The following is a 16,265-nucleotide window of genomic DNA, read 5'->3' on the forward strand; positions in this document are numbered from 1 at the left end:
TGAGCAGTGAGTAGTGTGAGCAGTGAGTAGTGAGCAGTGAGTAGTGAGCAGTGAGTAGTGAGCAGTGAGTAGTGAGCAGTGAGCAGTGAGCAGTGAGTAGTGAGCAGTGAGCAGAGTGAGCAGTGAGTAGTGTGAGCAGTGAGTAGTGTGAGCAGTGAGTAGTGTGAGCAGTGAGTAGTGTGAGTAGTGAGCAGTGAGCAGTGAGTAGTGAGTAGTGAGCAGTGAGCAGTGAGTAGTGAGCAGTGAGCAGAGTGAGCAGTGAGTAGTGTGAGCAGTGAGTAGTGTGAGCAGTGAGTAGTGTGAGCAGTGAGTAGTGTGAGCAGTGAGTAGTGTGAGTAGTGAGCAGTGAGCAGTGAGTAGTGAGTAGTGAGCAGTGAGCAGTGAGTAGTGAGCAGTGAGCAGAGTGAGCAGTGAGTAGTGTGAGCAGTGAGTAGTGTGAGCAGTGAGTAGTGAGCAGTGAGCAGTGAGCAGCGAGCAGTGAGTAGTGAGCAGTGAGCAGTGAGCAGTGAGCAGAGAGCAGTGAGCAGAGAGCAGTGAGCAGTGAGCAGTGAGCAGTGAGCAGTGAGCAGTGAGCAGTGAGCAGTGAGTAGTGAGCAGTGAGCAGGGAGCACAAGAAGGTCAAGAGATGAGAGGAGAAACATCCCCATATAAAGTAGAATCTCCGTAGAAGGTAATTGTGACTTGCAGACAGTGTGTGTATGTCCCTGTGTGTTATGGTGTGTTAGTGTGTGTTACTTACAGACAGTGCACCACAGTGCGTCCCTCTCCTCCATCATACTCCTCCTGCCATTTGTCCACCTGTCTGATGAGCTTGAGGAAGGAGCGTTTGGACATGGGAGTGTCTCGGTACATTGGCCAACCCAGGAACTGGAACTGTTGCACCATACGGTACCCGTCCTGAGGCTGGACAGACAGACAGGTAGATACAGGTTAGCAAAAAGACAGACAGGTAGATACAGGTTAACAAACAGACAGACAGACAGGTTAACAAACAAACAGACAGACAGGCAGGTTAACAAACAGACAGACAGACAGACAGACAGACAGACAGACAGACAGACAGACAGACAGACAGACAGACAGACAGACAGACAGACAGACAGACAGACAGACAGACAGGTTAACAAACAGACAGACAGACAGGTTAACAAACAGACAGACAGGTAGATACAGGTTAACAAACAGACAGACAGATAGATATATACAGTGCCTTGCGAAAGTATTCGGCCCCTTTGAACTTTGCGACCTTTTGCCACATTTCAGGCTTCAAACATCAAGATATAAAATTGTAATCGCAGCAAAAGGTGGCGCTACAAAGTATTAACTTAAGGGGGCTGAATAATTTTGCACGCCGAATTTTTCAGTTTTTGATTTGTTAAAAAAGTTTGAAATATCCAATAAATGTCGTTCCACTTCATGATTGTGTCCCACTTGTTGTTGATTCTTCACAAAAAAATACAGTTTTATATCTTTATGTTTGAAGCCTGAAATGTGACAAAAGGTCGCAAAGTTCAAGGGGGCCGAATACTTTCGCAAGGCACTGTAGGTATTTAGGGTAGTTGGGGTCAGGTGAGGTGGTTGGGGTCAGGTAAGGTAGTTGGGGTCAGGTAAGTTATTTGGGGTCAGGTAAGGTAGTTGGGGTCAGGTGTTTCAGGTAAGGTAGTTGGGGTCAGGTAAGGTAGTTGGGGTCAGGTGTTTCAGGTAAGGTAGTTGGGGTCAGGTAAGGTAGTTGGGGTCAGGTGAGGTATTTGGGGTCAGGTAAGGTATTTGGGGTCAGGTAAGGTATTTGGGGTCAGGTAAGGTAGTTGGGGTCAGGTGTTTCAGGTAAGGTAGTTGGGGTCAGGTAAGGTAGTTGGGGTCAGGTGTTTCAGGTAAGGTAGTTAGGGTCAGGTAAGGTAGTTAGGGTCAGGTATTTCAGGTAAGATAGTTAGGGTCAGGTGAGGTAGTTGGGGTCAGGTGAGGTGGTTGGGGTCAGGTAAGAGAGTTGGGGTCAGGTAAGAGAGTTAGGGTCAGGTATTTCAGGTAAGGTAGTTAGGGTCAGGTAAGGTAGTTAGGGTCAGGGAAGGTAGTTAGGGTCAGGTAAGGTAGTTAGGGTCAGGTAAGAGAGTTGGGGTCAGGTAAGAGAGTTAGGGTCAGGTATTTCAGGTAAGGTAGTTAGGGTCAGGTGAGATAGTTAGGGTCAGGTAAGATAGTTAGGGTCAGGTGAGATAGTTAGGGTCAGGTAAGATAGTTAGGGTCAGGTAAGAGAGTTAGGGTCAGGTAAGATAGTTAGGGTCAGGTAAGGTAGTTGGGGTCAGGTAAGGTAGTTGGGGTCAGGTAAGGTAGTTAGGGTCAGGTAAGGTAGTTGGGGTCAGGTAAGAGAGTTAGGTTCAGGTGTTTCAGGTAAGATAGTTAGGGTCAGGTGAGGTAGTTAGGGTCAGGTAAGATAGTTAGGGTCAGGTAAGATAGTTAGGGTCAGGTAAGGTAGTTGGGGTCAGGTGAGATAGTTAGGGTCAGGTAAGATAGTTAGGGTCAGGTAAGATAGTTAGGGTCAGGTAAGGTAGTTGGGGTCAGGTAAGGTAGTTGGGGTCAGGTAAGGTAGTTGGGGTCAGGTAAGGTAGTTAGGGTCAGGTAAGATAGTTAGGGTCAGGTAAGGTAGTTGGGGTCAGGTAAGGTAGTTGGGGTCAGGTAAGATAGTTAGGGTCAGGTAAGGTAGTTAGGGTCAGGTAAGGTAGTTGGTGTCAGGTAAGATAGTTAGGGTCAGGTAAGGTAGTTGGTGTCAGGTAAGATAGTTAGGGTCAGGTAAGATAGTTGGTGTCAGGTAAGATAGTTAGGGTCAGGTAAGATAGTTAGGGTCAGGTAAGGTAGTTGGGGTCAGGTAAGATAGTTAGGGTCAGGTAAGGTAGTTGGTGTCAGGTAAGATAGTTAGGGTCAGGTAAGATAGTTAGGGTCAGGTAAGGTAGTTAGGGTCAGGTAAGATAGTTAGGGTCAGGTAAGATAGTTAGGGTCAGGTAAGGTAGTTGGGGTCAGGTAAGATAGTTAGGGTCAGGTAAGGTAGTTGGTGTCAGGTAAGATAGTTAGGGTCAGGTAAGATAGTTAGGGTCAGGTAAGGTAGTTAGGGTCAGGTAAGATAGTTAGGGTCAGGTAAGGTAGTTGGGGTCAGGTAAGATAGTTAGGGTCAGGTAAGGTAGTTGGTGTCAGGTAAGATAGTTAGGGTCAGGTAAGAGAGTTATGGTCAGGTAAGATAGTTAGGGTCAGGTAAGAGAGTTATGGTCAGGTGAGATAGTTAGGGTCAGGTGTGTCAGGGAAGGTAGTTAGGGTCAGGTAAGGTAGTTAGGGTCAGGTAAGAGAGTTGGGGTCAGGTAAGAGAGTTATGGTCAGGTAAGATAGTTAGGGTCAGGTAAGATAGTTAGGGTCAGGTAAGGTAGTTAGGGTCAGGTAAGGTAGTTAGGGTCAGGTAAGAGAGTTGGGGTCAGGTAAGAGAGGTAGGGTCAGGTAAGAGAGTTGGGGTCAGGTAAGAGAGGTAGGGTCAGGTGTGTCAGGGAAGGTAGTTAGGGTCAGGTAAGGTAGTTAGGGTCAGGTAAGAGAGTTGGGGTCAGGTAAGAGAGGTAGGGTCAGGTGTGTCAGGGAAGGTAGTTAGGGTCAGGTAAGGTAGTTAGGTTCAGGTGTTTCAGGTAAGAGAGTTAGGGTCAGGTAAGATAGTTAGGGTCAGGTAAGATAGTTAGGGTCAGGTAAGGTAGTTAGGGTCAGGTAAGGTAGTTAGGGTCAGGTAAGAGAGTTGGGGTCAGGTAAGAGAGGTAGGGTCAGGTAAGAGAGTTGGGGTCAGGTAAGAGAGGTAGGGTCAGGTGTGTCAGGGAAGGTAGTTAGGGTCAGGTAAGGTAGTTAGGGTCAGGTAAGAGAGTTGGGGTCAGGTAAGAGAGGTAGGGTCAGGTGTTTCAGGTAAGGTAGTTAGGTTCAGGTGTTTCAGGTAAGGTAGTCGGGGTCAGGTAAGATAGTTAGGGTCAGGTAAGATAGTTAGGGTCAGGTAAGGTAGTTAGGGTCAGGTAAGAGAGTTGGGTTCATGTAAGAGAGTTGGGGTCAGGTGAGATAGTTAGGGTCAGGTGTGTCAGGTAAGATAGTTAGGGTCAGGTAAGGTAGTTAGGGTCAGGTAAGAGAGTTGGGGTCAGGTAAGAGAGGTAGGGTCAGGTGTTTCAGGTAAGTTAGTTAGGGTCAGGTGAGGTAGTTAGGGTGGTAAGGTAGTCGGGTCAGGTGAGATAGTTGGGGTCAGGTAAGGTAGTTGGGGTCAGGTAAGGTAGTTGGGGTCAGGTAAGATAGTTGGGGTCAGGTAAGGTAGTTGGGGTCAGGTAAGGTAGTTGGGGTCAGGTAAGGTAGTTGGGGTCAGGTAAGGTAGTTGGGGTCAGGTAAGATAGTTGGGGTCAGGTGTGTCAGGTAAGGTAGTTGGGGTCAGGTAAGGTAGTTGGGGTCAGGTAAGGTAGTTGGGGTCAGGTAAGGTAGTTAGGGTCAGGGAAGGTAGTTAGGGTCAGGTAAGATAGTTGGGGTCAGGTAAGATCGTTGGGGTCAGGTAAGATAGTTAGTGTCAGGTAAGGTAGTTATGATCAGGTGTTTCAGGTAAGGTAGTCGGGGTCAGGTAAGGTAGTTGGGGTCAGGTAAGGTAGTCGGGGTCAGGTAAGGTAGTTGGGGTCAGGTAAATTCAGGTAGGTACCTGTACTGCTGTAGCTACACAGAGTAGCTAGTAGAGAGTGTTAGCTAATTTTCCCATAGTGCCATGGTGTTTGTGTGTGCGTACCCGTGCTGCGTTGTAGATCCGGAATATTCTACTGATTATGTCCTCCTCCAGATCAGCTGAGACAAACTCCACTTGGATTGGCCCATGGCGATGCACGCCGTTCTCTGGCCAGTACTGAGGACAGAGCTAACGCACACACAACACACACACGACGCACACATAACACACACACAACACACACACAACACACACACAACACACACACAACACTCACACAACACACACACAACACACACACAACACACACACAACACACACAGAAAGGATACGGAGAGAAAAGAGGCTTTCAGGTGGAACAGGAAGCAAAAGGTTTGAAAAATATAAACATTTTATATTTACAACTACCTTACCTGACCCTAACAACCTTACCTGACCCTAACTACCTTACCTGACCCCAACTACCTTACCTGACACACCTGACCCCAACTACCTTACCTGACCCTAACTACCTTACCTGACCCTAACTACCTTACCTGTCCCCAACTACCTTACCTGTCCCCAACTACCTTACCTGACACACCTGACCCCAACTACCTTACCTGACCCCAACTACCTTACCTGACCCTAACTACCTTACCTGACCCTAACTACCTTACCTGTCCCCAACTACCTTACCTGTCCCCAACTACCTTACCTGACCCCAACTACCTTACCTGACCCTAACTACCTTACCTGACCCTAACTACCTTACCTGTCCCCAACTACCTTACCTGACCCTAACTACCTTACCTGACCCTAACTACCTTACCTGTCCCCAACTACCTTACCTGTCCCCAACTACCTTACCTGACACACCTGACCCCAACTACCTTACCTGACCCCAACTACCTTACCTGACCCTAACTACCTTACCTGACCCTAACTACCTTACCTGACCCCAACTACCTTACCTGACACACCTGACCCCAACTACCTTACCTGACCCCAACTACCTTACCTGACCCTAACTACCTTACCTGACCCTAACTACCTTACCTGACCCTAACTACCTTACCTGACCCTAACTACCTTACCTGACACACCTGACCCCAACTACCTTACCTGACCCTAACTACCTTACCTGACCCTAACTACCTTACCTGACACACCTGACCCCAACTACCTTACCTGACCCCAACTACCTTACCTGACCCCAACTACCTTACCTGACACACCTGACTCTAACTACCTTACCTGACCCCAACTACCTTACCTGACCCCAACTACCTTACCTGACCCCAACTACCTCACCTGACCCCAACTAACTTACCTGACCCCAACTACCTCACCTGACCCCAACTACCTCACCTGACCCCAACTACCTTACCTGACCCCAACTACCTTACCTGACCCCAACTAACTTACCTGACCCTAACTACCTTACCTGACCCTAACTACCTTACCTGACCCTAACTACCTTACCTGACCCTAACTACCTTACCTGACCCTAACTACCTTACCTGACCCTAACTACCTTACCTGACACACCTGACCCCAACTACCTTACCTGACCCTAACTACCTTACCTGACCCTAACTACCTTACCTGACACACCTGACCCCAACTACCTTACCTGACCCCAACTACCTTACCTGACCCCAACTACCTTACCTGACACACCTTACTCTAACTACCTTACCTGACCCCAACTACCTTACCTGACCCCAACTACCTTACCTGACCCCAACTACCTCACCTGACCCCAACTAACTTACCTGACCCCAACTACCTCACCTGACCCCAACTACCTCACCTGACCCCAACTACCTTACCTGACCCCAACTACCTTACCTGACCCCAACTAACTTACCTGACCCTAACTACCTTACCTGACCCTAACTACCTTACCTGACCCTAACTACCTTACCTGTCCCCAACTACCTTACCTGACACACCTGACCCCAACTACCTTACCTGACCCCAACTACCTTACCTGACCCCAACTACCTTACCTGACACACCTGACCCCAACTACCTTACCTGACCCCAACTACCTTACCTGACCCTAACTACCTTACCTGACCCTAACTACCTTACCTGACCCCAACTACCTTACCTGTCCCCAACTACCTTACCTGTCCCCAACTACCTTACCTGACACACCTGACCCCAACTACCTTACCTGACCCTAACTACCTTACCTGACCCTAACTACCTTACCTGACCCCAACTACCTTACCTGACACACCTGACCCCAACTACCTTACCTGACCCTAACTACCTTACCTGACCCTAACTACCTTACCTGTCCCCAACTACCTTACCTGTCCCCAACTACCTTACCTGACACACCTGACCCCAACTACCTTACCTGACCCCAACTACCTTACCTGACCCTAACTACCTTACCTGACCCTAACTACCTTACCTGACCCCAACTACCTTACCTGACCCTAACTACCTTACCTGACCCTAACTACCTTACCTGACACACCTGACCCCAACTACCTTACCTGACCCCAACTACCTTACCTGACCCCAACTACCTTACCTGACACACCTGACTCTAACTACCTTACCTGACCCCAACTACCTTACCTGACCCCAACTACCTTACCTGACCCCAACTACCTCACCTGACCCCAACTAACTTACCTGACCCCAACTACCTCACCTGACCCCAACTACCTCACCTGACCCCAACTACCTTACCTGACCCCAACTACCTTACCTGACCCCAACTAACTTACCTGACCCTAACTACCTTACCTGACCCTAACTACCTTACCTGACCCTAACTACCTTACCTGTCCCCAACTACCTTACCTGACCCTAACTACCTTACCTGACCCTAACTACCTTACCTGACCCCAACTACCTTACCTGACCCCAACTATCTACCTGACCCCAACTACCTTACCTGACCCTAACTACCTTACCTGTCCCCAACTACCTTACCTGACACCAACTACCTTACCTGACACACCTGACCCCAACTACCTTACCTGACCCCAACTACCTTACCTGACACACCTGACCCCAACTACCTTACCTGACCCCAACTAACTTACCTGACCCTAACTACATTACCTGACCCTAACTACCTTACCTGACCCTAACTACCTTACCTGACCCTAACTACCTTACCTGACCCTAACTACCTTACCTGACCCTAACTACCTTACCTGACACACCTGACCCCAACTACCTTACCTGACCCTAACTACCTTACCTGACCCTAACTACCTTACCTGACACACCTGACCCCAACTACCTTACCTGACCCCAACTACCTTACCTGACCCCAACTACCTTACCTGACACACCTGACTCTAACTACCTTACCTGACCCCAACTACCTTACCTGACCCCAACTACCTTACCTGACCCCAACTACCTCACCTGACCCCAACTAACTTACCTGACCCCAACTACCTCACCTGACCCCAACTACCTCACCTGACCCCAACTACCTTACCTGACCCCAACTACCTTACCTGACCCCAACTAACTTACCTGACCCTAACTACCTTACCTGACCCTAACTACCTTACCTGACCCTAACTACCTTACCTGTCCCCAACTACCTTACCTGACACACCTGACCCCAACTACCTTACCTGACCCCAACTACCTTACCTGACCCCAACTACCTTACCTGACACACCTGACCCCAACTACCTTACCTGACCCCAACTACCTTACCTGACCCTAACTACCTTACCTGACACACCTGACCCCAACTACCTTACCTGACCCCAACTACCTTACCTGACCCCAACTACCTTACCTGACACACCTGACTCTAACTACCTTACCTGACCCCAACTACCTTACCTGACCCCAACTACCTTACCTGACACACCTGACCCCAACTACCTTACCTGACCCCAACTACCTTACCTGACCCTAACTACCTTACCTGACACACCTGACCCCAACTACCTTACCTGACCCCAACTACCTTACCTGACCCCAACTACCTTACCTGACACACCTGACCCCAACTACCTTACCTGACCCCAACTACCTCACCTGACCCCAACTAACTTACCTGACCCCAACTACCTCACCTGACCCCAACTACCTCACCTGACCCCAACTACCTTACCTGACCCCAACTACCTTACCTGACCCCAACTAACTTACCTGACCCTAACTACCTTACCTGACCCTAACTACCTTACCTGACCCTAACTACCTTACCTGTCCCCAACTACCTTACCTGACACACCTGACCCCAACTACCTGACCCCAACTACCTTACCTGACCCCAACTACCTTACCTGACACACCTGACCCCAACTACCTTACCTGACCCCAACTACCTTACCTGACCCTAACTACCTTACCTGACCCTAACTACCTTACCTGACCCCAACTACCTTACCTGTCCCCAACTACCTTACCTGTCCCCAACTACCTTACCTGACACACCTGACCCCAACTACCTTACCTGACCCTAACTACCTTACCTGACCCTAACTACCTTACCTGACCCCAACTACCTTACCTGACACACCTGACCCCAACTACCTTACCTGACCCTAACTACCTTACCTGACCCTAACTACCTTACCTGTCCCCAACTACCTTACCTGTCCCCAACTACCTTACCTGACACACCTGACCCCAACTACCTTACCTGACCCCAACTACCTTACCTGACCCTAACTACCTTACCTGACCCTAACTACCTTACCTGACCCCAACTACCTTACCTGACCCTAACTACCTTACCTGACCCTAACTACCTTACCTGACACACCTGACCCCAACTACCTTACCTGACCCCAACTACCTTACCTGACCCCAACTACCTTACCTGACACACCTGACTCTAACTACCTTACCTGACCCCAACTACCTTACCTGACCCCAACTACCTTACCTGACCCCAACTACCTCACCTGACCCCAACTAACTTACCTGACCCCAACTACCTCACCTGACCCCAACTACCTCACCTGACCCCAACTACCTTACCTGACCCCAACTACCTTACCTGACCCCAACTAACTTACCTGACCCTAACTACCTTACCTGACCCTAACTACCTTACCTAACCCTAACTACCTTACCTGACCCTAACTACCTTACCTGTCCCCAACTACCTTACCTGACCCTAACTACCTTACCTGACCCTAACTACCTTACCTGACCCCAACTACCTTACCTGACCCCAACTATCTACCTGACCCCAACTACCTTACCTGACCCTAACTACCTTACCTGTCCCCAACTACCTTACCTGACACCAACTACCTTACCTGACACACCTGACCCCAACTACCTTACCTGACCCCAACTACCTTACCTGACACACCTGACTCTAACTACCTTACCTGACCCTAACTACCTTACCTGACCCCAACTATCTTACCTGACCCCAACTATCTTACCTGACCCCAACTATCTTACCTGACCCTAACTACCTTTCCTGACCCTAACTATCTTACCTGACCCTAACTATCTCACCTGACCCCAACTATCTTACCTGACCCTAACTACCTTTCCTGACCCTAACTATCTTACCTGACTCTAACTATCTTACCTGACCCTAACTATCTCACCTGACCCCAACTATCTTACCTGACCCTAACTACCTTTCCTGACCCTAACTATCTTACCTGACCCTAACTACCTTACCTGACCCTAACTATCTTACCTGACCCTAACTACCGTACCTGACCCTAACTACCTTACCTGACCCCAACTCCCTTACCTGACACATCTGTCGACTGAATTATGTTTCCTAATATTTAATAAAATAATCTAATTTTAAGTGTTAATTTCTTAACTAACTCATCAACGTGTTTTTTTTTTAAGATAGCTTTTTGTTCGATCCAGATAACCAGATATTTATATGCGTGGACACGATCAATGAGGTTACCATCCAACCTACATATACATAAATCATAATAATAATTTTGCACACCCAATTTTTCAGTTTTTGATTTGTTAAAAAGTTTGAAATATCCAATAAATGTCGTTCCACTTCATGATTGTGTCCCACTTGTTCTTGATTCTTCACAAAAAATACAGTTTTCTATCTTTATGTTTGAAGCCTGAAATGTGGCAAAAGGTCGCAAAGTTCAAGGGGGCCGAATACTTTCGCAAGGCACTGTACATAAATCATCAGATACATTAAAAAAATAATATATATATATTTTTTTAAATACGTGCATTGGAGATGAACATATATATATATACATATACTTAACAAACATGAAAACGTAGCTCCACACACAACGCTGAGACCTTTAAAACCATCTGGAATTGAACTGATAAAGGCTAAAGCAACATTGAGTTAGCTGACATTTTGTATTAATTGGTGCTTGGTGCAGTCTGACTGGGACCTGACTGCCCTCGACCAGCACAAAAACATCCTGTGGCGGACTGCAATAGCATCGAATAGCCCCCGTGATATGCAACTGTTCAGGGAAGTCAGGAACCAATACACGCAGTCAGTCAGGAAAGCTAAGGCCAGCTTCTTCAGGCAGAAGTTTGCATCCTGTAGCTCCAACTCCAAAAAGTTCTGGGACACTGTGAAGTCCATGGAGAACAAGAGCACCTCCTCCCAGCTGCCCACTGCACTGAGGCTAGGAAACACGGTCTCCACCGATAAATCCATGATTATCGAAAACTTCAATAAGCACTTCTCAACGGCTGGCCATGCCTTCCGCCTGGCTACTCTAACCTCGGCCAACAGCTCCGCCCCCCCCCGTAGCTCCTCACCCAAGCCTCTCCAGGTTCTCCTTTACCCAAATCCAGATAGCAGATGTTCTGAAAGAGCTGCAAAACCTGGACCCGTACAAATCAGCTGGGCTTGACAATCTGGACCCGCTATTTCTGAAACTATCTGCCGCCATTGTCGCAACCCCTATTACCAGCCTGTTCAACCTCTCTTTCATATCGTCTGAGATCCCCAAGGATTGGAAAGCTGCCGCAGTCATCCCCCTCTTCAAAGGGGAGACACCCTGGACCCAAACTGTTACAGACCTATATCCATCCTGCCCTGCCTATCTAAGGTCTTCGAAAGCCAAGTCAACAAACAGGTCACTGACCATCTCGAATCCCACCGTACCTTCTCCGCTGTGCAATCTGGTTTCCGAGCCGGTCACGGGTGCACCTCAGCCACACTCAAGGTACTAAACGATATCATAACCGCCATCGATAAAAGACAGTACTGTGCAGCCGTCTTCATCGACCTCGCCAAGGCTTTCGACTCTGTCAATCACCATATTCTTATCGGCAGACTCAACAGCCTCGGTTTTTCGGATGACTGCCTTGCCTGGTTCACCAATTACTTTGCAGACAGAGTTCAGTGTGTCAAATCGGAGGGCATGCTGTCCGGTCCTCTGGCAGTCTCTATGGGGGTGCCACAGGGTTCAATTCTCGGGCCGACTCTTTTCTCTGTGTATATCAATGATGTTGCTCTTGCTGCGGGCGATTCCCTGATCCACCTCTACGCAGACGACACCATTCTATATACTTTCGGCCCGTCATTGGACACTGTGCTATCTAAACTCCAAACGAGCTTCAATGCCATACAGCACTCCTTCCGTGGCCTCCAACTGCTCTTAAACGCGAGTAAAACCAAATGCATGCTTTTCAACCGATCGCTGCCTGCACTCGCATGCCCGACTAGCATCACCACCCTGGATGGTTCCGACCTTGAATATGTGGACATCTATAAGTACCTAGGTGTCTGGCTAGACTGCAAACTCTCCTTCCAGACCCACATCAAACATCTCCAATCGAAAATCAAATCAAGAGTCGGCTTTCTATTCCACAACAAAGCCTCCTTCACTCACGCTGCCAAGCTTACCCTAGTAAAACTGACTATCCTACCGATCCTCGACTTCGGCGATGTCATCTACAAAATGGCTTCCAACACTCTACTCAGCAAACTGGATGCAGTCTATCACAGTGCCATCCGTTTTGTCACTAAAGCACCTTATACCACCCACCACTGCGACTTGTATGCTCTAGTCGGCTGGCCCTCACTACATATTCGTCGCCAGACCCACTGGCTCCAGGTCATCTACAAGTCCATGCTAGGTAAAGCTCCGCCTTATCTCAGTTCACTGGTCACGATGGCAACACCCATCCGTAGCACGCGCTCCAGCAGGTGTATCTCACTGATCATCCCTAAAGCCAACACATCATTTGGCCGCCTTTCGTTCCAGTACTCTGCTGCCTGTGACTGGAACGAATTGCAAAAATCTCTCTCTCACCAACTTCAAACATCAGCTATCCGAGCAGCTAACCGATCGCTGCAGCTGTACATAGTCTATAGGAAAATAGCCCACCCATTTTCACCTACCTCATTCCCATACTGTTTTTATACTGTTTTTATTTATTTATTTTTCTGCTCTTTTGCACACCAATATCTCTACCTGTACATGACTATCTGATCATTTATCACTCCAGTGTTAATCTGCAAAATTGTATTATTCGCCTACCTCCTCATGCCTTTTGCACACATTGTATATAGACTGCCCATTTTTTTCTACTGTGTTATTGACTTGTTAATTGTTTATTCCATGTGTAACTCTGTGTTGTCTGTTCACACTGCTATGCTTTATCTTGGCCAGGTCGCAGTTGCAAATGAGAACTTGTTCTCAACTAGCCTACCTGGTTAAATAAAGGTGAAATAAAAAAATAAAAAATAAAAAATATCTTTCATTCTGTTTTTCTTCTTCTCTCTCCATTTCATGTGACAGGTATCATTCTTCTCAACAACCAAACAAACAACAAAATCCACCTGTTTCCTTCTTTTTTTTTAAACCCCCAGGAAACCCATAGTTTCTTCTTGCGTGTAAAAGAATAGGTGATCAAAAGATGTTCAGGGGGAGAATGGATGTGATACGGAACGTGGTACCAACTCTTTGCTTTGACAGTTAAAAACTGTGAGAGTAGTAAACCCCGAGGGGGACAGGCTCATAAGAGCAGGGAAATACCCACGTCTACCCTCTCTGGAGAGACAGACGAGGTAGAAACGATACCACATACACCTGTATAGTCAAGGAAATACCCACGTCTACCCTCTCTGAAGAGACAGACGAGGTAGAAACGATACAACATACACCTGTATAGTCAGTATATTACCTATACCACATACACCTGTATAGTCAGTATATTACCTAGAACACATACACCTGTATAGTCAGTATATTACCTAGAACACATACACCTGTATAGTCAGTATATTACCTAGAACACATACACCTGTATAGTCAGTATATTACCTAGAACACATACACCTGTATAGTCAGTATATTACCTAGAACACATACACCTGTATAGTCAGTATATTACCTAGAACACATACACCTGTATAGTCAGTATATTACCTAGAACACATACACCTGTATAGTCAGTATATTACCTAGAACACATACACCTGTATAGTCAGTATATTACCTAGAACACATACACCTGTATAGTCAGTATATTACCTAGAACACATACACCTGTATAGTCAGTACATTACCTATACCACATACACCTGTATAGTCAGTATATTACCTAGAACACATACACCTGTATAGTCAGTATATTACCTAGAACACATACACCTGTATAGTCAGTACATTACCTATACCACATACACCTGTATACTGTATAGTCAGTATATTACCTAGACCACATACACCTGTATACTGTATAGTCAGTATATTACCTAGACCACATACACCTGTATACTGTATAGTCAGTATATTACCTATACCACATACACCTGTATAGTCAGTATATTACCTAGACCACATACACCTGTATAGTCAGTATATTACCTAGACCACATACACCTGTATAGTCAGTATATTACCTATACCACATACACCTGTATAGTCAGTATATTACCTATACCACATACACCTGTATAGCCAGTATATTACCTAGACCACATACACCTGTATAGTCAGTATATTACCTAGACCACATACACCTGTATAGTCAGTATATTACCTATACCACATACACCTGTATAGTCAGTATATTACCTAGACCACATACACCTGTATAGTCAGTATATTACCTAGACCACATACACCTGTATAGTCAGTATATTACCTATACCACATACACCTGTATAGTCAGTATATTACCTAGACCACATACACCTGTATAGTCAGTATATTACCTAGACCACATACACCTGTATAGTCAGTATATTACCTATACCACATACACCTGTATAGTCAGTATATTACCTATACCACATACACCTGTATAGTCAGTATATTACCTATACAACATACACCTGTATAGTCAGTATATTACCTATACCACATACACCTGTATAGTCAGTACATTACCTATACCACATTCACCTGTATAGTCAGTATATTACCTAGAACACATACACCTGTATAGTCAGTATATTACCTAGAACACATACACCTGTATAGTCAGTACATTACCTATACCACATACACCTGTATACTGTATAGTCAGTATATTACCTAGACCACATGCACCTGTATACTGTATAGTCAGTATATTACCTAGACCACATACACCTGTATACTGTAAAGTGAGTACATTAGTCAGTATATTACCTAGATCACATACACCTGTATACTGTATAGTCAGTATATTACCTAGATCACATACACCTGTATACTGTATAGTCAGTATATTATCTAGATCACATACACCTGTATACTGTATAGTCAGTATATTACCTAGATCACATACACCTGTATAGTCAGTATATTACCTCTAGATACACCTGTACACCTAGTATACTGTATAGTCAGTATATTATCACCTGTATAGTCAGTAGATCAGTATATTACCTATACACCACCTGTATACTGTATAGTCAGTATATTACCTAGATCACATACACCTGTATACTGTATAGTATAGCAGTATATTATCTAGATCACATACACCTGTATACTGTATAGTCAGTATATTACCTAGATCACATACACCTGTATACTGTATAGTCAGTATATTACCTATACCACATACACCTGTATAGTCAGTATATTACCTACCATACACCTGTATAGTCAGTATATTACCTAGATAGCCAGTATATTACCTATACACATACACCTGTATACTGTATAGTCAGTATATTACTAGACCACATACACCTGTATACATACACCTGTACATTAGTCAGTATATTACCTAGATCACATACACCTGTATAGTCAGTATATTACCTATACCACATACACCTGTATAGTCAGTATATTACCTAGATCACATACACCTGTATAGTCAGTATATTACCTAGATCACATACACCTGTATAGTCAGTATATTACCTAGATCACATACACCTGTATAGTCAGTATATTACCTAGATCACATACACCTGTATAGTCAGTATATTACCTATATCACATACACCTGTATAGTCAGTATATTACCTATACCACATACACCTGTATAGTCAGTATATTACCTAGATCACATACACCTGTATAGTCAGTATATTACCTAGATCACATACACCTGTATACTGTATAGTCAGTATATTACCTAGACCACATACACCTGTATAGTCAGTACATTACCTATACCACATACACCTGTATACTGTATAGTCAGT

General features: G+C 45.9%; 1 pseudogene; it reads right to left on the reverse strand.

The window, feature by feature from the left end:
• The window catches only part of LOC124009875, a 34,028-nt pseudogene that overhangs the window by 5,628 nt on the left and 12,135 nt on the right, over positions 1-16,265 (reverse strand).

Source organism: Oncorhynchus gorbuscha, linkage group LG22 (genome assembly GCF_021184085.1).
Source record: "Oncorhynchus gorbuscha isolate QuinsamMale2020 ecotype Even-year linkage group LG22, OgorEven_v1.0, whole genome shotgun sequence".
In the NCBI taxonomy this organism is placed as follows: Eukaryota; Metazoa; Chordata; class Actinopteri; order Salmoniformes; family Salmonidae; genus Oncorhynchus; species Oncorhynchus gorbuscha.